Here is a 26,940-nt window from a genome sequence, read left to right as displayed (position 1 = left end):
CAGTCCAGAGCTTAAATAGCAGATGTTTTCTCATTATTTATCTTCCTGGCTAAGGCACAAGATTCCTTTTTAAGGAAATCTGCGTAACACATGCAATGAAAATAGACCAGGTCCTAAGATCAGCCCTTCTAACCAGCTCATAAAGGCTGAGCTGAAACACCCATCAAAGAGAAGTTTCATTTCACTCTTCCATGACAGGAAGAAATGTGCTCACTAGGGTCTGATCCTGAAAATTTCAAATAACAGAACTGAAGTTTACCTCTTATCTGGCTGTCCTCCGACTATAGTTATGAACATTTGACGAGTTTCTTGTATGAACAGTCAACTGGCTAGCAGGCTTCAGCTTCTGTGCCCCATCCCAAGACCTGTGTTTCTGAGCTTTAATCAAAAGCTAGCATAGCAAGTACTACCCTGAATAACGTCGCTGCTATAAATGTTCTTTATAAAGCACAACCTGTTAGTACTACGCTGCTGTCGCGCAAACTGATCAAAGTTGCATCACTTCCACAGGCATCTCCCCATAAGAGCCCTTCTGGGCTTTTTACATATGTAGCTACAGAACTGAAACTGCTTTCAAGGATCCACTTTTCTGACCATTGCACCTCTTTGTGTGAAAAATCAGTGGCCACTTTGTTTCAAGCTGTTTGCAAGCTATTTGCACATGCCATCCCTTGTTGTGGAGGTGGAAGGGAAAAATCAAACCAAACAAAATATCCCAACAACTTGAAGTCTGAACTTTCTTCTTGTGTTCCTTACACAAGAAACACCTTCTGATTCAGATCTACAGAATATCCTTTCCATCCTATAACATACTTCCAAAACATATGAATTGTACCCATGTACAACCTCCACAACTTTTGCACATACTCTTGGGTTTCTCTTGTCAGCTGCCAAGAAGCAGCTGTTGTACATTAAGGAGGCTACAGTGGATGATAGAAAAGCCCCTCCTGCTGCCCACCTCAAGGACTCTTTAGTCCCTGTTGCCAACTAACCATTCATGTGCATTGTCTTACAGTAGGATAACACCCCTTAACATTGTGTGACTGCTCAATAGAGTTCACACAATATTATCCTATGACTATAGAGGCTCTGACACTGTGAGGGAGCAGCAAAAGCAGGGCTGGTCCCCAAAAGAAGGTGATCCAGGTGCTGAGAGCAGCCCCAGTGCAGCCAGTAACCTCACCAACTAGGTGCCCTCCCACAGGACCTAAGCATGGTGGGTAGAGCTGGGGAATGATAACATGGTCCATCAACAGCTTCAGACACAGCAAGTGTTGAATCAGGTCAGGGACCCTCCAGGGGCTCCAGTCAAGTTCAAAAGAGACAGAACCAAAGAGAGCAGTGGGAAAAAAACCTACAACATACATCCAAGAGAGCCATCCAGAAAACAAGCCACCTACCACATAGGTCCAAGGTCCACCCAGGAGACAGTGCCAGGGACTGCACTAGAGACAGGCGCACCTGATTCCCACTGTATTTAGTGTTGGTGCAGCCTCACCTGGGGTATTGTGTGCAGTTCTGGGCCCCACAATTTCAAAAGGATGTTAAGGGCCTTGAATGTGTCCAGAGGAGGGCACCAAAGCTGCTGAAGGGTCTGGAAGGCATGTCCTCTGAGGAGCAGCTGAGGACACTGGGTTTGTCTAGTTTGGAGAGAAGATGACTGGGGGCGAGCTCATTTCTCTCTCCAGCTTCCTGAGGAAGGAAAGTGGAGAGGGACGTGCTGGTCTCTTCTTCCTGGGATCCAGTACCAGGACGCATGGGAACAGCCCAAAGCTGTGTCCCTCAGAGGAGGTTTGCACTTGACATGACGAAACATTTCCTTACCAAGTGGGTGCTCGAACCCTGGAACAGGCTTCCTAGAGAGGTGGTTAATGCCTCATGCCGGTCAGTGTTGAAGAGGCATTTGGACAATGCCCTTAATAACATGCTTTGACTTTTGGTCAGCCCTAAAATGGTCAGGCAGTTGGACTCAACGATCATTGTAGGTCCCTTTCAACTCTTCTCCTCTCCTCTCCTCTCCTCTCCTCTCCTTCCATCTCACCTCACCATCTCTTTGTACCTCCTTCTTTCCCTACCAGTACATGCTGAGGAAAACTTTGATGACATTTCTCCCCAGTCCTGCACTAGCAGAAGTGATTGACTGCGTAATCATGTCACATCCTAGGCATTAGCTCTGTCACTTTGTAGGAAGGCAGCATCTACCTTCTGAGGGGGGTGAGAGCTGTGGATTGTCTTAAGATCATTTGACTGCCTGAACAGATTTGCAAAAGGCATGTGTGAACTGCGAATTTTTGAAAGTCTTCTATGTTTTTCCAGTGTAGGTGGGTTTCCATAGGATGGCAAAAACCCCACATCTCTGACGCTAGTGAGGCTCAAAGATCAAGCCCTCAGTTTGAAGCAGGAAGTACTCCATCACTAAATAGTTGCAAACCTTCTTCAGTTAAAAAATACCCATTCATTTTGTGTTTTTTTTAATTCTTGCACTCATTTTGAGAAATGCCTGAGCTGTTTCCCTTGGAAAAAACATGCTAAAGCAAAGGAGCCAGAGAACAACAGTACTCCATCAGAGCAAAGGTCCATCTGGCCCAATACTCTGTCTCTGAAGTGGGGCAACCATAAATGTCTGAAGGAGAGTATATGAGCAATGCAGGTCTACTTCTGCCAGGCTCCTAGGGGTGCTCATGAGCCTCAGTGGCTGGCACCGGCCTCCCCTTGGACCCCCACCATCTCCTGCTAAGGGCCCAGGGGACGTGGTGTCTCAGCTCTGCCTTCAGTCCCTGCCTGAGCGATGTTGTAGGTGTGCCCATCTCTGACCCTCAGGAAGGGAAAAAACCCCCGGGGATCGGGGCCAATCTGCCCTGGGGGAAAAGTCCTTCCTGAACCCAGAGCTGGCGATCGGCTATTCCCTGAGCATGTGAGCAAGACCTGCCTCCTCATCCCACAAGCTGGTCATGCCTCCCAGGAGATGCCCAACCCCTATGCTCCCTCAACCTGGATCCATCTCAGTGGCTTCCGAGAGTGGCCGAGCCTGATCAACCTTGAGGGCAAGAATCCTTCCCTCGCCTGGTGGTACACCAGTGGGTGCTCCAAAGCACTGGGACCCCTGGCAACATCTCTGCATCCCATTTCTTATGACTGCTGCCGCTAGGTCCACAGGGAATGAGGATGGCGAGCTCTGCAGTGCTCCTCAAGAAGGCATTCCCTTGGTCTGGCCGCTGTTCTCCCACTGAAAAGGCCCAATAGCCTCAGGCACCTCCAGCTGTTGCTGATTCTTCTTATCTCCAGCAGCCTCATCCAGCCTCTGGTCTTCTTCCCTCAACCCTCTCCAAGTAATTCCACCGGCTTCTCGAGGGCTTCCTCTCCGATGTCTCTGGGCTGCCTCTGGGCCAGCTCTGTCCCAATAGGAGGATACCCCCTTTATCCTCCCCAGGGCATTGTGACTGCTGCGTTGCCGGGTGGCAGCACTGTGATATGGGGGTAACCAGGCTCCTCCGTGTGCAGCCCCGTTTGACGCCCCTCCACCCAGCATCCTTTGGAGGAAGAAGGCCTTTGGGGTGCTGGCCCCGAGGCAGTCCCTGTGCCCAGGAGGCCCACGGGGCTTTCCCTGCCTTTGGTAGCCATGCACTGTGCACAACTGCTGGGTGTTCCTGTCAAATCATCTGTACATTCAGACTATCTAAATAAGGGCATTTCTACCATATACATTCATTTGGTTGTGGTGATGCCAGAGGTGAAAGACAGGGTTTTCCTCCTTCTGCATGAACTCTGCAGAGACATAGAGAGCGTGCTTTTCTCACCATTCCTTATCAATGCACCAAAGGACATTTGCTACTACACTGTTGATGGTGAGGTCTTCCTCTTGGTAGTACTGAATTGGTTTGTGTTCTTTATCATTTTTTTCATTGCACTTCAAGAGCTCTTTTACCCCCTTGGCCTTCAGCCTTGATATCTTTCTTGAAAGGGATGACAGCCCTCTCAGCCTTTGGCTTGCTTCTTCTAGTCATCATCTTCTTCCATAGGCCCTCTACGCCCCTAATCAACTGCTTACTCTTTATCTGCCTTCACCCCAGATAGAATTTCTCTTTCTTGAACTTTGAAATATCCATAGTTGTACAGGTGAGTTCTCACTAGGGCTTTGCACAATGCTTGCCTTTCCTACGGAAGTATCTTGCCTGACACAGGAGAATGCATTTGCCTGTATCACATTGGTGCTTCATAGTCACCCTGTGACCTACTTATACCTCCAGGAACATTTGCCTACTCCCATGTTTCCAAACTGGAGCAGAAAGTCATGGGGCTCCACCTGATGTTGTGTTACCTATTTCTACGGTGCAGTTCTTCATACATGGTTTATTGATGTGGGCTCTATCTATCTCTTCTGTCAGAGCTTCAGATAGTGTGGTGTATGGAGGCCATAGAAATATACCATGAGATACAGCTTTTTCTGATTCATGGATGCCATGATAACCAGAATATAATGTGGAAAATGACTGTATCTTTTGGAGAAGGAAGCCGACATATCTTTAACAATGGTTTTCTGCAATCTAAATTCAAAAGACCTGACCATGAACTTCATCATTTCATACACTTGATGAGATCAAAGCATGAAGGGTGGAGCCTGAGATGTGTTAAGGAGGCTTTCACCCATCAGTAGCGTGCTGGAGTCCAGCTCCGCACAGTCACAACCAGCAGATCCAGCCCTCCATAGGCCAGGAGAAAAACAGACATGCTGTGTGGGTGGGCTTTGAGCATGAAGCTGGTGGTATCAGTCTAGTCACTTTAGAAATTAATGTTTGTCGCCTAAGAAAGGTAATAACCACAGCTGACAGTAACTGAGCTTCCATTTTGGAAGTTTCATTGGAGAAAGGGCCAAATGAGCACAGACACTGAAAAAGCTCCAAGAGACAAACCACTGGTGGGGCGACGCGATGCAGTTTGTGGCACTGCTGTCTGTGGGGATAGGCTTTACCCTACAGGAGCATAAAGACAGGTCACGGAGTTTTTAAATGAATTCTGCAGTCATTTAGTGAAGAGGAAGGTTGTTGCTGATCATGCTGATGTGGGTAAGGAGTTGGCTGGCCAGGTGGCCATCTGACACGAAAAGAGTCCCTACGCACCTGGAAGAGAGCTGCCAAGAAGGACTGAGCATTTCGCTTTTTATACACTCACATGAAACCACCTGAGAATGTTGGTGTGATGAAATGACTGATGACGTTATTCAGATACAAAGGAACTTCATTGTTTGTTTTTTTTAAATTGATAAAAAAAAAAACTATGCAAAACGCTCTTCTAGCACACACTTGATAATTTGTTTGCAAAACTGGTGCAATTAGTGCAGAAAACTGACAGCGTATGTCTATTCAGTTAAAGAATCTCATCATTTTGATGCAAGCTCAGTGGGAAGAGACAACAGGCCCTTGCGTGCGCCCAAATGTGGATCTGGTGGATCAGCAGGCAGAATGAGGCTAAAGCCAAATTCCCTTGCTAGGAGTGCCCCCTGTCCAGAGGACTTTTATGAAGAAGACAGTCTTTTAGGAGCAAGAATTTCAAATGACATGGAGTTTGTAAGCTAAAACCTCTGTTTTGAGTTACGCTTTGAGTTACAAACTGGTAGCCAGTGCTTTTTCAGACCATGCTTTCCTCTTTGCAAAGGGCCCCACAAGGCAAATGCGTGCTGAAGTAGCACATCCTAAAACAAGTTGCTATAACTGTACTAATAGCATTCTTGTACTGGGGGGGACACAGTGCAGAAATTCAGTCCCATCAATTAGGCCCCACAATTTCAAAAGGATGTTAAGGGCCTTGAGTATGTTCAGAGGAGGGCACCAAAGCTGCTGAAGGGGCTGGAAGGTATGTCCTCTGAGGAGCAGCTGAGGACACTGGGTTTGTCTAGTTTGGAGAGGAGGCTCGGCGGGCAACCTCATTTCTCTCTCCAGCTTCCTGAGGAGGGGAAGTGGAGAGGAAGGTGCTGATTTCTTCTCTCTGGGATCCAGCATAAGGACATGTGGGAACAGTATAAAGCTGTGTCCCTCAGAGGGGGTTTGGACTTGACATGAGGAAACATTTCGTTACTGAGAGGGTGCTGAAACCCTCGAACAGGCTTGCTAGAGACGTGGTCAATACCCCATGCCTGTCAGTGGTTAAAAGGCATCTGGACAACGCTCTTAAAAGCTCTTAAAACCTTTTGGCCAGCCTTGAAGTGGTCAGGCAGTTGGACTCCATGATCGTTGTAGGTCCCTTCCAACTCAACTTTTCCATACCATTCCATTCCATTCCACCAAAAACACAGTTCAAACAGAGATGGAGGGACAGGCTTGATCTGAAAATGGGGCTCTTGGGTCCATGGGAAGGGGTGTGAGCAGAGGCCCCAGGTTAGGCTGGTCATGTCCATGAAGGCCTATTAGTACCCTCAGGACTCTGACATCCATCATGGGGCATTGACCTGTGTACCTTTAGGTACCCCAGTCAGGCACCTCAGCTAGGCTTACCTCTCTATATCACCCATAGCAGATATTCAGATTCACTTAGACATTTTAGACATTATAGCTGTTCTGTTCTTGGGGCCCTCATGCTCTGCAGGGTTTTGCTCTAGGTAGACTGTGCTCTTGTTTCAGTCCTGTGATTCCCAAAGTTTGCTCAGTCGTTCTCAGAGCAAGTCACCCTCTGATTCTTGTTTTTAACCTCTTTCCCATGTATCTGCATAGTAGCTCAATGAACTGTCTGTAGTGTCACTCTATCCAAGCTTTGTTCCACTACGTCCGTGAGGAGGTGAAGAAAATGCATTTAAAAACTGTAGAGTCAGTGCTGTGTGCTAATGGCCCATGTCCCTTGGAAAATATTTGCACTGTTTGTTATTGACATGAAAGTTCTCTTGGTAATTTATATGCTGCTTTTAGCTCTTCAGGATTCCTTCCCTCTTTGGCTGCCCTAAAGAAATGTGCTGTACAGGCTAATATGAGCATACAGCTGAGCTCCAGTCCAGTACTTTTCTGTATTAGGCAAAAATGTTGTTTTCATTACCAATATTTAATCCTTAAAAAAAAAAAAAAAATCCCTGCAACTGAAACTGTTTCTCATAAAGTCCACATTGCATAAACTGTCGCCCCAGGTCCTGGGAACGACAGCCAGTCCACACATGGACTGCACCACAAAAGCAACAGCTCACAGTGGTCATGCCAGGGCAGAACAAGGACACGCTCACTTTAAGGGACAGATGGTATCTATTTAGCTAAACATTCTTCCACTAAGGCTGTTTTAACGCCCAGATCATTTTTATCAGCTTCTTATCACATTTGGGAGCGCAGCATGCTTCTGGTGGAGGCTATGTAAGCGCTTCCCAGAGAGTGCTGTAGTTTCAGGGTTCAAGGCAATGTAGCAGAATGAAGAGGAGGTGTGTGGATGTGGAGGGGGGGAATAAAAACAACCCCATGCCATGTTTGCTGATTTTGAAATGTTCTTGGATGGATTTTCAGGTAGAATATAGATACAAGAACGTGGGAGGCCTCCTTCATCCATACTCAGTTTTGCTATACGTTCAGGGCCAGACTGTGAGCCTGTAACTCATCGATGTCTGCGCACTGTTTTGTAGGCTGACATGAAGGAGGTCTGCCAGTGTTCTGAACAACTCAGAGATGCCTCACTGGCATCTGTAGCATGGTATTAAGCCCAAGCTATCCTGGCTCACATCTGACTGCAAAATTCAGTGTAGACACGCAACTTAGCCTGGCACCCACTCCTAGGAATGCTTGCCTTCCCAGATACTTCTGTTGTGAGGACAAGGTGTTACTCATCCTCGCTATGCATATCACCGGGTGCCTTGCTGTTAGACTGTCAGGCAGAGCTGTCATCCGAAACCTCCAGTGCAGTGAGGCAATACAACCCTGTGTCAGTCCTCTTGAACTGTGAAAGTACCACACGCGAAACTATTAGCATGACATCTGCGCGGTGTAGCGTGCACCAAAGCACGTTAATGTAAAGAACGGGAGAGCAAAGAGGAAAGTGTGGGACACCTATGAAAGGCAAAGAGAAGTCTCTCTCTCTTTCTCTTTTTCTTTCTTCACCAGGGAACTGGCTCACACAGTACTACAATAACAAGCACTGGCAGGCTGCCCAGCATCACTGTACTCTGGTTGTAAGCGAACTATGAGGCTCAAGCAATCTTCTGGGAAAAGTTCACACCAAATGTAGCGTATGTTATGTTTTCCCCTCATTGTACTTTTTTTTTTTTTCCCAAACCAGTCCATTATATTCCTTCCCTGTTGCATTATGGGTTTCTTTAAGATCCCCAGGAGCTGCCCTCTTTCAAAACCAAACATTGAGTAATCAAACAGATCTGTTTTTTAAAGTAACAGAGATAAACTAGTAATCCTCCTCTCAGAGACAGCTCTCAGAAAAAAAAACAGAGCACACGTCTTTAAATGGTGGCGTTTTCCTTTCCGTTGTTGGGAATTTGTTTGTTTGGTCTCATTCTCAGATAAAACCAAGTGAGAGAAAAAAGTGCATTATTAAAACACTACCATTATCTATATGATGTACATCTTCCATGGAGTGGAAGCCAAAGCAGACCATGCTTTACAATAGCAGTGCAGTAAAAGGAAAACTGTTCCAAAGAGCTTGTTGTGTGTTTGATCTGAACCTTTCAAAACAAGCCTGATGTGGCTTTGCATGATAGTCCTGGTCACCTCAAAGATGCCAACTGTAACTTCCACTGTAAATGTAATGGGTACACAAAGATTTTATTAGAAGTACATGAATTTGTATTGCTTGAAGAGTGAAGGGAAGAGTCACTCATTCTGTGCTGAAGGCAATACTAAGATGCGTTCATTTATTTTTGACTGTTTCTCAATGTGGCTTTTACAGAGTCATAAAAAGACAAACTTTCTAAGTTCACAAAAACTATGAACACATTGGGTGTAATTTATCTGACAAATCAGACCACAGACAGTTAGTTGGAAACGGGGTAAGAAAAGTAGGCCCATCTATACGTAACTAGCCCAAATACGTATTCCCCATTGTCCTGCAAATACAGATACTGTCAATATATAATTTACTGTTGATTTTACTAATTAATTTTATTGTATTAGTGCCTGGAGGCCTTTGTTAAGCTTTGTATTGCATTGCGTGAGGTGTTATACAGGAAGTTTCTGCCTCAAAAGGCTTAGGAGGCTAACTTAGGGTCATGCAGATGTGATGGCACTGTCCAGAAAGCAAAGTCACAGCAAACATGAAACAGTTCGTTCAGCTTTAATTTGCAGTGGTATTGAGTACCTGTAATTCCTGGAGACCTCAGTAGGAGTTTTGGGTGTTCAGCACTTTTGAAAGCCAGACTGAAGTTCCTCGCCGTGCTTCTGACAAAAGGTCCTTAGACAGGAGAGACAGACTTACTAGGTTATCAGGCCAAATTCGTCCCAGAAGAAAACCCGTTGAAGTCAATGGAATTTCACTGGGGATGGATTTACCACAGAAAGATTGTTCCCTATAGTATATTTAGAAGTGCTTTGTCCTATACAGTTTTAATTAGCTCTACATTAGTCAAGGTACCGTACCATTGTTTCAATCAGCTACCCTTGCAGAGAACTGTCTCTAGCTATCCTTGTCCATGTTTCCCCTCCCCCCCCCATCCCTTTCTGCCTCCTTCTCACCCCCTCATTATTTTATGTCTAATTTGGCTAATGAATTTCTCAGACAGGGTCTTCTTTCATGTTTGAGAAGGACCTAGCCAGTATTGAGGTTAAAAGAAAAGAACAAAAATCACAAACCAAAACCATGAAGAGAGAACAAATTATTCTACTGAGAAAAGCAAAGGTGTTTATGAAGCCTTAAGCTTTTATTTGTCACTCCATCTGTCCATGTATAGCTAGGGTACAGTTTTTCACCACATATTCTGCGTTAAGATGGACATGGGTACTTTACTCTTGACTTTCCAGTTTCGTCACCGGCTCACTGCATTGTTAGAGCAAGTGGCTTCACTTTTCAAACCTCTGCTTTACCACTATTTCAACAGGCATAGACACACACATGTAAAGAATTTCTCAAGTTGCTTCACAGAAATACGGAAAGCATTTTAAGTTCTGTAGTGGAAAAGCAAAGTACTACAAGGCAAAGGACTGTTGCCATCAGCAGTGCTGTCTTTTTTTTTAATAATCATTCTGATAAAACATTAATTTTTCTCTGAGCTATGCCCGTTTTTTTTTTTTTTACCTTCTCTAAAGAAAGTTCTAACAATATTGTAGGGAATTTGTAGTCTAGGTATGCTTTCAGTCATATAATTACAAATGAAACAACTTCTTTCGAGAATAACTGCGCAAACTGTGGATTCAGTGCTGCCTTATGCCAAAGAAAAAAATGTCCACAACTACGAAACAAACTCTAAAACCACATTGGACAAGTTACTAAATCCCATCTACGTAAAGATGTGTGTGTTCGCTTCTGAGTCACTGTATCGTTTGACCACGCAAGAAGCAAGACAGTTTGCCTGAGGAATGTCAGGAAGACCAGGATATAATTAAAAAAACAGCCATGTTTTCAGTTTTCTTAATATTCTTCTAAAACAGGTACACACTCACTTTAAAATTAACCACAGAGCTTAATTATGCTTCTTGTGATCGTGCCGGGAGGGTTCCATGTTGTCTTCCTGTGGTCATTTCATCAGCCAGGGCTTTTCATGTAAGAATGTGCTGCATGCATGTCACAGCATGGGATCTCATCACAGACACCTGCTCTCAGCCTGTGAACACAGATTTTAATCCCCCTCCCTGCAAAAATGGTGACAGAAGGGCATATTATTTAATTACTCATGCATGCTCTCCAAGACAGGGTCCACAGCTCCACTTGTTTCATATGGCTTGTGCTATTTTTGGGGGGTGATCAAATAGGATGATTGTTAAAAAAGGAGAAAGCTTCACCATAGACTTCTCATTGCTATTTGATGAGAACAATATATGAAAAGGTTGTCAAGATAAGAGCAGTTAGAGCAGGAACTGAAGAAAATCTAGGTATGGTAAATACGGTCATAAAATTATTTGTGTTTTCTTTAGCTCTCACTGTGAGGATACGAAAGCTAAGCTGTACTGTGTAACTTGGCTCTCCTCCACTACAAGACCATGGATCCAGCAAAAATTAGCTGTGATAACCACCTCCAACGTGCTGAAGAATGTGAAACCAACTTACTAAAGCCTTCATCTAAGTTAGAGCTGCAGTAGTGGTTATGTTTCCCCTAGGTGCTAGGAGGGGGAAAAACAGGAGGAAGATGAAAGAAGTATAAACTTTTAGCTCTGCCTAAACAATGCATTTATTAAATCACTTCAGTCAAAATCATTCAGCAATACGTACAAAATCCTATCACGGACCAAAGCAAAGCGCAGCTAAATGAAACGTTATATATTGTACCCGGCAAGCAATCACCATACTTGCATTCTCATTGCCCTCAGCAGCACCTGCGCTCTTTGATCACAGTGCTTTTATGTGCTACACTGTATACAAAAGACCAAGCCAGCAATTAGCCATTCTAGCACTGGGTCCTGAAACCTCGGCAAATGCTTCAGCCCTTTAATGAATTCCTAAATAGAAGGAAGTTGCAAACAAAGTTCAGCTTGTGTATTTTATGCCAGGTTCCCACAGCACTGTAGGTTCTTAGAGCTTAATTAATGACACTTGCATCCTGTACGCCTTCCAGAGTTTTAGTGGAAATTTTACTGGTCACTTCAAACTTTGACATCTTTTGGACGATTGTCCTCAGAATATTGGGCAACCTCCCCAGTCTTTGGAAGGAAAAGACAAGACTTCGCTGTTAATCATGACTCATCTGTATCAGTGGGATGGACAAAAACTGGAGGAACAAAACGTGCATCATGTAAAGTAAACTACTCATCAGAAATCCTATGCGTTGTATAGGAACCAAAACGTGGACGAAAATGAAAACCACAGCCTAATATACCAGCATTTGGGAACTCTGCCAATGCCCCTAATTAAAATTTTGTACTAATCTCTTCAGGGAATCCAAGAAATTCTTTCAGAAAATGGAACATTCTTCTATGCACATCCAACTACTTATCCTGTAAGAGGGAATATAAAGGAGATTGTACACGATCAGACAGAGGTCAGTGGAGTGGAAAGGACAGTGTGAAAGCTACAGGAAATGAGCCATCTATGAATGAAAATACTGGAATTCCTTCTTGAACCCTGACTCACATAATGTATGATTTTCTGGTCCTGGTCTAAGGATCGTTACATCAATGGAAAGACTTCATTAATTTTAGTGGGGTTTTAATCAGTTCCCAAAACAGGAGAATACAAAAAAGTATTTAAAATTACAAGGTACGCCAACATGTCCCTTCCCTTCTTTTCCTTTTGTCCTACCATCATTAGAGAGCTTGGTGAGAGTGGTTTGAGATGAATGGGAAGTGTAGAGGCTGGACTGGAGAGGGTCTAAGACAGCACCTCTGACATTGGCTTATAGGCAATAAACAACACATTCAGTGCTGTTAGGGATGCAATTAGAGATGAAAGGAAGGAAAGAGTTGGTAATTGGTAACTGGAGAGGGAAGAGATGCTGATAGATCAGTATTTTTAAGAAGGGAAAGACCAAATCTGCTTTATTGTTAATAAAGAAGAGCCAGGGTGAGATTTTAAGAAGAAAAATAGGGTGATATGCAGGTGTGAAGGAGAGCGGAATAAGGTAACTAGAGCAAGTGTACAAGGCTACGTTAGAATCTCATTCATCTGGATGGAAAAAGAGACAAGACAGGTAGGAGGCATAAGGAAAGTCACAGACAGCAGGGAAACTGCATCATACTTCATCAGTTTTCTCTTTGAAGAAATCAGCAGGGTCCTGTAGAGAAAAATAAGTGAAGGCAGTAGGAGAGAACTATCAAAGATGAATCTAGGCTGGCTGTGCAATGAGTAAATCTTCTGTTTAGCTATGCAACTGAGCTTCATAAGTCAAGCAATCCTATCCTGAGCTCAAATTATTAAAATCTAGGGCTTTTGTTTGGCCAATGTGGAGCTACAGGGTTTAATCGTTGATTGTCTTACACTTTCCACAGCCCCTGACACTCATGCAGACCGGCTGGACCTAGCTAAAGGGAAATGGAGGCACAAGCACATATGGCATCCACCCTTTGCGTGGCTGTACATGACTACATGCAAATCCAGACAGTGGGGACTCAGCTCCCTCAGCTAATTCTCCCAAGTGAGCAAGATCTGCAGTGAACCCAAACAGGACTTTAGCTCCGATCCACTTGTCATTTGCAGAGCTTTCCCTCTTCTCCCTGGCTTAGAAACAAACAAAACTTCCTTCCTGTTACCTTTTTCTAAAGGATCTTTCTGTGACTAAGCCATTTATGTGTCTATATTACATGTAATTCTCTGATGTCAGATGAGATAACAGAGATAATCCTCCTAAAGGATTTGTGGCATTATGGATTACAGCTTCCATTTGTATGTTGTATGCATTGCCTTCAAGAGGCCTTGAGTGATGCTATAAGATCTCTGTATTCAGATTACAAGATATTTGCATTCAGCACTGCCTTATTATAGGTTTAGAAATACCAACAACCCAAACTAAGTGACCAGCTGTTCAGATCCTGCTGTTCTTTTAATCCATGCAAAGGTAAAATACTACTGCGGTCAGTGGGATCCTTGCCAGGGTAACAAGATTTAAACCATTTTCCTTGTATTTCTTCACCTGCCATTTCACTATAAAATAAAGTGATCATTTAGCAGACAGAACAATTTATTCCAGAAAGAAGTCAGCTTTGTTTCAAACATAGTTTGTCCAAGTCAGAAAGATTCTTAATTATTGTGCCTTTTTTTTTTTTTTTTTTTTTTTTTGATATCTAAACTCCTGTTGACACAACCAGCAGGAATCTTGACATTGGGTTTTACTTATAGCTCTGGGGTCTATCTAGGGCTTAGATGCTCTTGTGGATCTGCCTGAAGGTGCCCTCTCTGGGCATCTCTTCAGGAAAAAGCTGAATAGTTACAGCTGGACTGCTGCTCCAGAACTCAGTTTCTCCATCAGAATGACTATGGCATTAATACTTCCAGGAGGCAATAATCACTAAGAAGATCTTTAGTTGCATTTCCTGCTGTGCAACGCACGCTCTTCTGATGAAGAAATTAATAATTTTGTGAAACACAGAGGAGCTATGCTCAGCAACTTCACAATATGACTGTTCCTGTTCTGATACAAGGCCAACTCTGGCTCCCAAGCCTGGAGAACAATATAGCCGATCTCTGTGATACCGGATGGTGCGAAACTCACACAAAAGTATATCCTGCTTAGCACATGTGGGACATTCCTAGAAGGAGCTTGGCTGATGATAAATTCGGGTGACATTAACACAGCTGTCACGTACAATGCTCTTTTGCCTAATTATTGGTGTATTTACGTTTCTTCAGTCTCGCGGTGATCATTTTTTAATTTCCTCTCCTGTGAGAGCATTTAGTAGAGTGGGCCAATTTACATTTGCTCTCCAATGATGGTATGTCAGTCTCTACAGCAAAAATCTGCATTTTCTAGCCTCATCCATACTGACATTTTGCCTGCTGCACTGAGCTCCTGAATGGATCAGCAACGTTCAACCAACAACAGCCGTCTCCAGTGGGGAACAATGATCTACATCTTCAAAGAAGTCTAGGCACCTCTTGATTTCAGCTACCTGGAAAGAGAGAACGAAGTATGCAGCATAATTCTGCTACATACAAGCAGGCAAACATCTAATGGAAATACACCTTTAGCAGCTCGCGTCTACGTGATTTAGGATGCCACAGATTTCAGCTGTTTGTTGCCTTTCTGACTCCCCTGGCTGTGTTGAAATCACCACTGTGACAGCCAAGATGAAGTAGCTGGCTGCGTGAGCACTCCTCGTCCTTTCCAATACGCAGCAAAACTACTTAGCTTAAATCACCGCTGACGGGAACTAACTTCTTAAACAGGTTTGAACTTGATCCTCGTTGAGCGCATCTGACTGTGCCCCAGATTGCCTAGTTCAGCTCAAAGCCAGCACATGTACCCTATTATCAGCAGCAGCAGCTCTACATCAGTCAGCAGCTGGCAGACGGGCCCTTGGGGACTTTTCTAGTCAAGGCTAGTGCAGCCCAATGGCTGCTTCAATATATTCTCCGTGTGCAAAACAGGACATATCTCTGTGCAAATGCTGTTATTGCACAATGGGTGTCACTGATAGCAGGAAAGAGACAATGCTTGGGAGCTGGACATGTTGTTCAAACATCATTCCAGTCTTTTTATATACTCTGATTAAGGCCCTTTACTTAGAACTGCCATCATGCTGTTGCGGGCTACTTTGAGACAGAGACTATCTAGGCACAGAGAATATACGAAATCCCCTTTTACCCATCTTTATAGGGCAAATTCAACTGTATTTCAGTACCTGAATTTCTAGAGTTTGTGACATTCTCTTAATGTAGATTCTGGCTTATCTATATCCAAATACATACAGACCTACCTACACAAACAAGTACAGCCATACTACCCGTCTTTTCAAGCACTACATACATTTTCACTATTAGTCCATTCAGTTTCTCCACTACATTTCCAGGTCATAACCCCACTGTTGTCAGCAATACTTAGCCCTTGACTCCCTAGCAGTATTTCTTCAGCAGTGGCAGACAGGGCTGTTAGGCAACCAGGAAATCTAAAACAAAGGAAAAAGGGTTACAAGGAGAATATGGGACAGGCAGAGGAGCGAGTGGAACTAACAGACTAAAGGCCCAAAGGAAAGAAATGAAGAGAGGCTGGGAACAAGGACAGCAACATTCGGGAAGATTTGCTCCCAGTGCAGGCAGCAGCAGCAGCTGCCAATACCAGTAGGGACAGTGTCAGATCAAGCAGGAGTTCACCCGTCGCGACAGTACAGCACCAGCATGGGGCTAAAGCTCTTAGTGTCCCATGTTCAAAACAATTCACAACTAAGCACAAAGACAGAACATATGACTAACTGAAGGGCTTAATTTCCTAAACCTGGATATCTCTTTTAGATGCCCTCACACAGGACCTGTGATGCCCCTAACAGCCCCATGCCAATGTCTCCGATACCTCAGATATCTACATTTGGGCTACTAAACGCTAACCACCGTGTCCTCTTTTAGGCTTTGACCCCCCTGCTCCTCATCCTCAAAGCAGGACAATGAACAGGGACCAACTCCAACCAACTTGAGACAGAACAGCTCTGTGATGACCCGGGTTGTACCTGCAGCTCGCTGATGGATCCAACCCAGGGCAGCTTCGGCTCCCTGCCTGGCTCAACCATGTGGCCACCTCTACCCCCTTACAGAAACCCCTGCTCCCTCTCACATGTGTTGAATGCAAACCGTGTGCAGCTGGGCACCGTCATTTCCCAGAATCACAGCTGTAGAACTCAGAAGACACAGCGTAATCAAGCGCTGGGCATCCCCCATTACCATAACCACGCGATCGAAGCCTCACCACAGCACAACCTTTTTTCCCCTTCCCATCCCGTCTGCTTTTACCCGCTCTCTTTCAGTCACTGCCATTCCTCACCAAAGCTCTCAAATGGCCGTGACAGGAATGTCTGAGGAAATGAGATAGAAGCACCTACAGCAAATAAATAAACCAATAAAGCAATAAAAAGACAAAGTGAGAGAACAAGGGGGACATGAGCTGTTCGGAGGCTTGAAGGCCAGCCCATAGAGTCACTCAGTCTAGACTCCAGATGTGAACGCAGAGCCTCAGTGAGTGCAATACGGGACTGCGTAAATATCTCAGCCAGATGTCTCAGGGCCCAAGCTACAAATCCTCACAAATGGTGACAGAGTTGGCTGTTGCTGTTCGCATAGCTCTGCTTCCAAGAGAATCAGTGGTCATTCAGTCAGCAGCAGTTCAGTTTTGCTGCCAGATGGGAGGGAAAACCAGGCTCAGAGTTGCAGTTAGTCTCATAGCAAACTCAGCAGTCGGTGGATGGGTCATGGAGCCCTCTGTGGGTACTGAGGTTAGCTTAAAATAGCAATCTGGGGAAAGAGCTGAAAAGATTATAGTAAACATAAAAGCACATGATCCTAAACTTCTAAATAGAATAAAGTAACAGGCTGACATGTTAGGCCCCTGAATTCAAATTCAGATCTCCAAGACTCCTCCCATTTGGTAAACAAAGTTTACAGATGCTTAATGTTACACAACGGAATTACCTTCTATTTCAGTTGCTGGAGACGTGCATTACATTGGCTCTAAGGAGCTTGATGCTTTTACCTGCATGTTCACAAACTAAGCATTCCTCTGCCTGACTTCTGCGTTCCCACAACCTGTTTCCCAGGTGGGTGCCTCACAGAAAGCACCTGGAGGGAACATGACCACCTTCCCATCTATTGGCAGCTGGATCTGTCCCTTGGGAGGCTGGAGATTAGTTTCAGCTTCCTCTTCTGCCTGAGTTAGACCAGAGAACCAAGGCTGTCTCTCCCAGGAAAAGCTTCTAACCACTAGGCTATAGTATGTTTTAAGCCAAAGCTTTCCCAGTCTCTTGGATTTATCCCATGCTCCATAAAAAAAAAAAAAAAATAAGTTTTAATGCAACAGGGGATAGGACCTGGGGCTTTGCAGTGAAAGTCCTTATATAATCCACCCTGTCACTGGCCCAATTTAGGATATATCAATTTATGACCCAGATTCTCTTCAGCAAGTCACCCAAAATTGGAACTGGCTGAATAATTTATGAGATGATTTGTAAGCAAAAGCCCTGAGTTGGGTTACTCTGATTCACAGGGATAACATTATTTATGATTTTTTGTTCAGACATAAGGCATGAACATGTTTTAGGGTGGCCAATAATTGTCCCAAGATTTGCAGAGTGATTGTTCCATTCTCCTGTTTTAGTGTGCCAATAGCAAAGTGACTCATACAGTATAAAAGACGAGCTTTTAATGAAACTGCCCAGAAAAACTTGACGAAGAGACACGTGCTACCAAATCACTCTCCTATTCCTGGAGGTGCAGTTACAGCCTGAGGTTGGGCCCACCAGAGAAGTATCTTAAAAGGCTATTGTTCCTCTCTCCTCTTCAGAGCTAGGCTCACAGAGATAACTCGGAGTCAAAAAAGATTAGGATAAATTGCATTACTTCATACCCGCCACAGGCTAAGAGCTCATATATAAGCAGCAGCTGATGCAGGGTGACTAGTTAAGCTGCCATAGCAAACCACGTGGGACTGTGAGCACCAACTTCCGAGGTCCTAAGAGAGGTCAGATCTGCTAAAAGGTCTTCTGAACAACACTGAGCTCCCACAGCGGTACATTTCCTGTAAAGGTTGCAGGGGCTTACTCTGATTTATATCTATACCACATCTGACCCTCAAACCATTGCTGGGATCCACTTAGATCCTGAGCTGCCACATTCAACCCCAGGTCTAAATCAGATTTATCTGAACTGACGGGTGTATGGTTTTAAGATTTAATTAATTTCCCTCCCTATCCTGAACAACATGGCCCTCAAACCCACAGTACCAAGACACCCGTGCTGGACACATACATCCTTTTCCTTATTATTCTGCACTTTGTCAGGAGAAAAGGCATTGAATATAATGGTCTAAATAAGAGTTAACTCCAAGATCTAAACAAGTATATTGAACAATTTATTCAGAGCACATCGTGCTGTTCTTCCACCTCTTTGGTAATGAATGCACAGCATCACCGCGGCTGAAACTTAAAGGGGATATTTCTTCTGGCAGTGCCCTCCGGGTCCCTTAGGCTGGCTTATCCAGCAATTGTGTTGGCAGTTTGGAGTTTTTCCCAGGATCTTCTATGGCCAGGGATGCTACAGGCCATTTTATTAAATGTCAATGCCCATTGCTGATTAATTTTTGAAAAAAAAAAAAAAAAAAAAAAAAAAAATCAGCCTTAGAATATTTTTTTCCTTCTGTTCCACGTCAAAAGCGCGTCAAAAGGTCTTTTCAGAGGGGGTCCTTTCTTCTGGAATGAAATAGCATGAAAGAGTTGTATTTGTAACCCTACTGTGCACCACTGACTTTCCCATAACAGGGGATAGCAAATTTTCCTTGTCTTGCCCTCGAATCTGCAGCAGTGTTGCAACCCCTCTTCCAGCACAGGCTCAGAACTCACCTCTGCCTCATCAACGCCAGCTCCTGTGCGTAAACAGTTAATCAGCCAGCAGACAGAAACACGAGAGAAGTGAAACTTTTCTTCTTACTGTACAGATCTCAGAGAGGCGGAACTCAGGTAGATCAGTAAAAAAGTAGGTGTTGAGATACAATGGTGGAGGGAGGGTGCAGAAGTTCCAGATTCCTTATCTCCATCCTTGAGAATAATCAGAGCCCCTCCAACCACAGACCACGGCACGTTCCTCTCTGTGGAAGATCAGATTTATTGTGCCATTCATGCAAATGCAGTAGCCATCTGACAGCCTCAAAGCTGCACTCCTCTATGCCTGTGGCCATATCAAATTTTTGGGAAGACGTGAGGAACCATTTTCAGGAAAATGGTGCTTCATTTACTCTTTGACTCTCAAAGAATGTTTTGTCTTCCTCTCTGTTTTGTGAAGTGCTGTCAACACTTACAGTGAAGTTTATTGTAAATACACAATAATAACAACTGCGCGCATTCATCTCTGATTCAATTCCTATGTAAATTTATGTTAATATGTATGCAGATCAAGTCTGCCCCCCTTGGTCCTGGAAAGTTGTCAGAATGACACATGGGTTCTGAAAAGGTTGTGTACTACTGATCTGCAGTTTTTGTATAGTATTCAATAACTGGCGAACCAACAACAAGAGACTGTGGATATTTCTCTTCACTTTTGCTGGAGAAATTAGCGGAGTCTTCCAGACAAAGTTAAAAAAAAAAGTCTCTAAACCCAGTCTCTAAAACCATGACCTGCCTATTTTTATTTCTATTTCGCAACAGAACAAATATTCACAGGTGGGATCTTTTGAGGAATGGGGTGGTACAAGGGAGTCTTGCTAGTAAGCTTTCAAGAACTGACGTGCCATCTTCTCAACAAAAAAGCAACTTTTCTCCCTAATACTTAGTAACGGCTAAACAAACGCCTAGAGTTTATGTATAGTCCTCCTCACTTTTTGCTGTCTCAATTAGTGCAGTTTTTAAGAGAGCTCAAAAAGGTCACTTATTTAATCCTCTCCTTCCCAGCCTCCTTTTTCTCTGTTTTAAGGGAAATATACTGACCTTCCACCTGTGTGCGCAGCCAGAGCCAATCTGAGCACTCAAGTCACACCAGCGTCGAGGTAGCTGGGGCGCTACAGTGGGCTGTTCTCTGCTTTCCTGCCAGGGATGTTTGGCTACGACACTTTCTGGTACTTTGCAGTAAATAGAACCTAATCTTTAGTTCATCCCTGGGCTGAGTCCCTACAAGGCTCCCAGGCACTTCTTAAATAATCGCAGCGGGACATAAATTGGGACTTCAAGAGATACATGTGCTCTTTGCATAGGGATGAATTTCCAGTAATCCAAAAGGGGACGGGGAAGTTGCTATCAGAAACAGCAGGCGCCGCAATTGTTGGCTAGGAAGATACACCAGACCACAAAAGTCCAATTGCCAGAAAGTATTTATACCCCTGCAGTTCACAGCTGAGGACTTGATCCTGACCTTTGATACACAAAACAGATTTGCTCCGAAGCTGGAAACTCAGTTGCAGCATTTGGGCTTGGAGGGTACGATTGTGCCCAGAGCTGATAAAGGTGGGAGCTGAATCATCAGTTCCGAAGTAAGGCAGCAAGCTCCTGACCAAAATCAATTCCACCCTAATAACACTCAATGGACTTAGGCGGACAGTGATTTTTGGAAGAAAAAAACAACCACAAATAAGAACAGAACTGTACCCCATACAGTGACACTTCAGTCACCCATTTCATTCAGGCCTTTCAGCTGGTTTAAAGACTGAGAAAAAAAACCTTTCTTCACCAAGCTCTTCTCACTCGACTCTGGTTTAGAGTGTTATTTCACGCTACTTTTTTAATCTCATTTTATTGAAGGCAATCTTAGCCCCAAGAGCAAAACAAGTAAAATAAAAGCAATTAAAGCCTGGAAAGAATCCGTATTTTTCCTTTGAAATAGAGCCCCATGTCAGACAGCTTTCCACGTACCTTGTTCAGTGTAGGTTACATTATGGCATCCCATCAGGCCCATTCAAACCAGGTTGCAGAAGTATTGTGGCTGGGATCCAACGCTGCCTTCCTGCCTGCAGGAGCTGTTGGTGGTGATTTCATTTCAATCATTTTCTCTCTTTCCACCTCTCATGCAGCTGCCTGCATGTCTTGATAGGATCGAAGCGTAGCTCATGGAATCTATATGATAATCACAAAAATAGTTGTTTCTGCTGAAAAATGGATTTAATTCCCCCTCTAAACCTTTGTGGATTGCCAACTGGGGGTGTGAAACCAGCTGGCAAAAGATGCGTTCATTTCAATTTCATGACTTTCATATACTGCAGCTTCCTGACTTTAAATGGTTCCTTCCCTCTCTAATGAGAGCACCAAGGCCTTGATTAACAGCCCTCACTTTAAACAAAGTTTTGAAGAAGCTTCTTTTCATGGTAACTTCTCTGGGGATGTCTGACAGCCTGCTCAATCCAGGGCAGCCGAATGCCTCTTCTTTCACAGCATGAGCATTTGTCAGAGAAACGAGGAGTCAGGCTTGGTGAAGATTTGTATCCGTGAGTACTCTGCAAGTAACTTGCACAACAGCGTGGGAAGGAAGCATGAAAGTAGTGCTGGTAAAACAGTGGAAAACTAATTTAATCAATGTTTTCAAAATGTAAAGGCTTGGAATGGACTCTGTTTTACTTTTTTAACTCTTTCAACCCTTTTCTTAAAAAATACATGTTTGTTTACTGAAAATCGTGTCTTCAGTCTACTGTTTGTGAATTTTTTTTTAGTCCAAACAGGATTTTAGAGAGATGACTAGGCAACATGGAAGAAAAGCCTGATATATTTTTTGACAGCTAATCACAGAGAAGGGAAAGACTATCTCTTGGTAACGAGTCCTTCAAGCCAGGTAGAGCCATCTGGGTCAGAGCCTTCCAATGATTGAATAGTGATTTAGGATGTAAATATTGAAATCAAAGCTATCATCCATGGGAAAGTACTATTTGCTTGCAGACTCTGGCTTTTCACTCTTCCACCTGGCCACTTAGTCAGTGGAAGTCTCTAATAGACAGTAGATGAGGGCCTTAATCGTAACTGAGTCCTTGAATCTGGACTTGCAGAGGTTTTAAACGGGCTCTACGAGCAAGCTTGCTGGAAGAGGACTGCAGTATACATCCTCCCTGGTCACAGGCCAAGATGCTCCCACTTTGTGACCTTGCCTCCTTTTCACTGATCTCCCCTGGGAGATGGGAGAACAGCACGGCCCTTTCAGCACAAGCCTGCTGACAGTACTTGAAGTCATGTCCAAACTGCAGTCATGCGGTGGCTGCTGTGTAGCTCAGGCCAGTACATACCCCAACCTAGACTTAAAAACTATCTGCGAACCAACAGCAGTTGTGCCAACACAGAGCTCGGCAAACCTACATGAAAAGGTACAGCTAATTAACGTGTGCTGAGTACTGCCTCGCCAGAACTTGGCTGCTACCAGAATTTCAACTGATTTAATGTTTCTGTACCAGACTGCTGTCACTGCAGTTGCCGCACGCGGGAAAACTAGCACACTGCTACTAACCTGATAACCCCAGAGGGCGTGACTGAGCTAGGGTTAGAGCAGAATTTTTGTTTAACATTTTATATGAAGTTTTGCTTTGGTTACGGTTATTTATAGGTTGCTCTTGTCAGTCAGAAAATTTCATTTACATTCAGCCAAAGCATGAAAGGAAACACTGGAGCTTGGGGAGGGGGAGGGAAAATGGAGAGGAGGGGGGGAAAAAACCAACCCTAAACAAAAGCTCTCATGAAGTTGATAGCATCACTACACTAGCAAAGCAAGCAAAAAAGAGTCCAAAATTCCTCAGAAGTCAGAAGCCGCAGCTGTCTTCCAAGGAAGGAATACACTGCATCTCATTTCTGTGGCACCTACTGATACCATCTACAGAAAATCCATCACCAGTTGAAAGAGGGACGCATTCGTTGTCAATGCATTCCACCACTTTGGTGTCCCAACTTTCACGAGTTTATTAGATGCACAGTCATGGACTTTTCTATGAAATAGAAAGACAATACAAGCTCCTCTATTGTTGCCTTATAGAACCATTAAGAACTCTGTTCCTTTATATATTAATTTCCCTCCTTTTATTGCTTCAGCTCTCAACAACTACTATAAATTTACTTTAAAGCAAACTGTGACATCTTTCTCTATATATACCTACATACACACACGTATATATATATAGACACACGCACAAATACAGTCATACATATATATATAAACACACACAAAGCCCAACAGTGAATAGGAGAATTTACTGAAAAGAAAGAAAAAACTAGTGTATCCAGAAATAGGAGAAAACTAACACTTGATTATGAAGATTGGATGTTAGATATCTTTCACATTTCCTTCTTCTTTGGTCTTAATTCTGTTTCTATAATTATGATGTTTTTTTCTAGCATACCTGTCCTTCAGGAAGATAGCCTTTTGAAAGATCCCACTGAACTGGGATACTCGCAGAAAATGATCTGACTAGTTTGTACAGAGGGAAAGAATAACTTTGGAATCAAGTGACTGAGAAGAGCAAGGCTAAAGTAAAGCTTAGATTACAGCACTGTCAGTGAAGAGCTGTAACAGCTACGGAGCCTTTGTCTTTGAACAGGAGCCGAAAAGGACAAATAGGCTCGAGCTAACAGTGCCAGAATGGCAACTCAGTGAAGTCATTGTACACATCCCCACCAACTCCAAGGAGCTTTGGTCCAACTTTAGGAGTTGTTCCTGTACTATAGTTTCTTATCATGGAATACCTCCCTCCATACATATTTGCTTCTAATAGCAATATGGATGCAAATTTCATGCAAAGGTAGGACTGGGAGAACAGAGCATGCTTGAAACCTGATTTAACAGGACTCCATCAGATTTGGTGTCAGCTCTTCCATCCCTAGGGCTTAAGAAAATGGTAGGTCTCTGATCATCTTAAAAGGCTCTTCTCTGTTGATTTGAATTTAGGAATGTCTACAGAAGTCATAACAATACATTCTTGTTTTCAGCTAGTCAGTGCCAAGCACAATGAATAGAAAATAAAGAAAATCACCTGCAAGTAATTGCTGTACTTCATAAACAGAGCACAGAATCATTATTCACATTAAAGATAATAAAAGCAAGACCCTTCGTCCGGAGAACCTGTGAAGTCGTGGCTTGTGAAACATCATTCAGTCCTTGTTCTCAGCCAAAAATGACGGGAAGCAAAGCTGCTCTGCCTCTTCACAGACTGAAGAGCTTTCAGTCATTAATACAACACACAACCAGAGTCAGAGCTCCACTAATGGACTTTGCTACCGGCAGGGATGCTGTGAGGTCCACGTCAGGATCAATAGTAGAGACATTGTGTTGTAGTATGTCCTTAGTGCACTGTTAGTGGAAATATAGTCTCAGGCTCCAGACTCAAGGCTGTACATACTGTTTCTCTTAGCACTTCGTTATGTACAAGAGACAACTGTTATATAAACCAATAAAGATGTACATATCCCAACCCAGAAGACAAGAAAGACATGCAAGTCCCACATGTAATTCAGATTGAAACATTAGCCAATGTGGCAGGCATCCCAGGATCCTAACTTATAAAAAAATCATTTCAGAGCTTTCACAAAAAAAAAAAAAAAAAAAAAAAAGGAAATTAAATACTACCCCAATATCTTGAAAGGAGGCAGTCACCTCTCCAGGACTTCTTCCTGAATTCAGCAGGGCTCCTTGCCTTGGTTGGATAGCAAATGCAGTTTCGTAAATCCATGTGTGCACACACATCTGTAACACAACACAGCTTAGTCCATAGCCAAAAGACATTTTTACTTTCCCTGACTAGTGAGAGGACAGCTCAAGCTGCTGTCACTCACCTTTTGTGGCTCACAAGACAGTTCTAATATAACAATGGAGGGACAGTGTAATTGGTTGGAAAGGAGAAACAAGCGTAAAGCAGGGAAGTAATTTTGACCTTACATAGGTCACTTCTATAGCCTTTTGGAAGATCTCACTGAATGGCATTTCCTTCATCTATTGGTGAAACTGGACCTGGAGTCTGCTCTGCCTCCCCAAAAAATCAGTGTCATTTGTATTGAGAAGGGTCTTGTTTTGGTTGCTCTGTCCTAAACAGAACACCATAAAAATGATATGACATAGGATCCTCCTCAGAAACATCATTTTGTGTCAGAGGATCTCAGAGTCTAAACATTTCTTATCAGACACTTTATTCTCAGAGGAGCCTGGCTTTCTGCAAGAGTCCTTTGTAGTCCAGCTGGATATCATTACATAATTAAGCATATGAGCCAGGAGGTAGTCTTGAGCATGACAATTTTACAATGTAAGATCAAAATGTTATTCTTCCATTCAAAAGATCTAGTGTCATTTGTTGTAATACCTTCATGCAAGGATCAAATACAGTATTGATTATTCATTATTACCTTTAAAGAGGTCGGTAAGCTTCTGGAATTCAGAAGACTTCTGAGGATCTAAAGGGATATAAGGCCTCAGGGTTTGATGACTCATCTTGACCTGAAGCTTTGAAATATCACCTGCTGTCTGGATTGTTCCTGTTTGCTGCCTGGGATTTCAAAGTCTCTCTCTCTCTCCCTTTTTCCCCCCCAAGGCATCAGTCTTACAGACATTGCCAGATCAAGAGAAGCAAAGAATGCAAAAGAAAGTGAAAGTGAGAAGACCATGAGTTGGGAGCCCAGCTGGTATACATCTGCTTTGCTAAGCTTGAATTGAAAATGAGTATCATTATTCTTCTTCTGCACGCATCCTACTGTGTTTAGTTATTGCATCACATAGAAGAGGCAATGGGCATATCCTGTGGCTAGCCCCATTGTGTTCAACATGGGTTAACTAACTGTTCAATATCCTAAGACAGGGAGTTTTTCAACCTTTCTGTGCTAATTTGATCTTCACGCACGTTCAAATAGAGGAATGTTTTGAGGAGACTGGGGGTATCATTATGTGGAGACCCTGACAAAATTTAACACACTATCTTTATCACCTTAAGAAAAAAATCAATGTCATATTCATCTAGACACTGTATTAAAAGTTTCCATTTTCAACAACATTGTCTGTATGTTGTAGAGTAAACCTCCAAGAGCGCTTTTTGGCAGATGGTTAAATATTTAAGTAGTTGGCTACAGATTTCAAAAAATTGAGATAATTAGAAAACTTGAAGCAGTTAATATTTATTAGTCATGAAGAGCTTGACAGATTGGATGTTTTCCTACCCACACATTCTCTAGCAGAAAAAAATAAAGCCCTTATCTTTCATTGTATATGAAGAACGCTTTTACATGAGGCAGAAGCAGAAGGCATGGACTTCCCAGGTTTCTCAGTATGAGACACTGAGATTAGTGGCTTCCACTTAATTCAAGAACAGGCCAGAAAACAACATGGAAATGACGACATCTCTGTGGAAATGCACCGTTCACCCTGGAAAGTGCCCAGGACTGAAACCTAAGGACTGACTCTTCTGCACCACCTCAGATCTCACTATAAATTATGGTGTCTCTAGCAAGGTTGCAGGGCTACTCCAGTCAAGGGATTATGAGACAACCCATTTTCTATTAGCTTTGCCCCTACTGTTGGCCTTCCTTGCAGGAGAGGAGATGCATGGAGCTAAGGCAGACCACTTCTCTGGCACTCCAGAACCGTATAGAAGACTCCCTAAATAGTGAATTAAACTGGCAGACAGGAGACCAAGAAGTGACAGATTACTAAGGCTACTCTAGGGGCCAGTTTCACCAGACAAATCCTCTTTTATCTGTCCAGAAATCTGACTGAAAAGAAGCATTGGGACATTTGCCTAGGCTTGCTGGCTGCCCCACA

General features: G+C 43.5%; 1 long non-coding RNA gene across 2 annotated transcripts in view; it reads right to left on the bottom strand.

Annotated features, from left to right (window-relative positions):
* The window catches only part of LOC134510702 (uncharacterized), a 70,089-nt gene extending 45,105 nt beyond the window's left edge, over positions 1–24,984 (bottom strand). Inside the window, exons 1-3 of one of the 2 annotated variants that reach the window (XR_010069692.1) lie at positions 24,766–24,984; positions 21,087–21,287; positions 19,094–19,333 (exon numbers count right to left, since the gene is read on the bottom strand). This is a non-coding gene — a long non-coding RNA (uncharacterized LOC134510702). Of the gene's footprint in view, positions 1–19,093; positions 19,334–21,086; positions 21,288–24,765 lie in introns of those variants that run through there. The other variant, XR_010069691.1, reaches the window with a different exon arrangement.
* Positions 24,985–26,940: the final 1,956 nt, after the last annotated feature.

Source organism: Chroicocephalus ridibundus, chromosome 2 (assembly GCF_963924245.1).
Source record: "Chroicocephalus ridibundus chromosome 2, bChrRid1.1, whole genome shotgun sequence".
NCBI lineage: Eukaryota > Metazoa > Chordata > Aves > Charadriiformes > Laridae > Chroicocephalus > Chroicocephalus ridibundus.
This window is presented reverse-complemented; position numbering and strand designations above follow the sequence as displayed.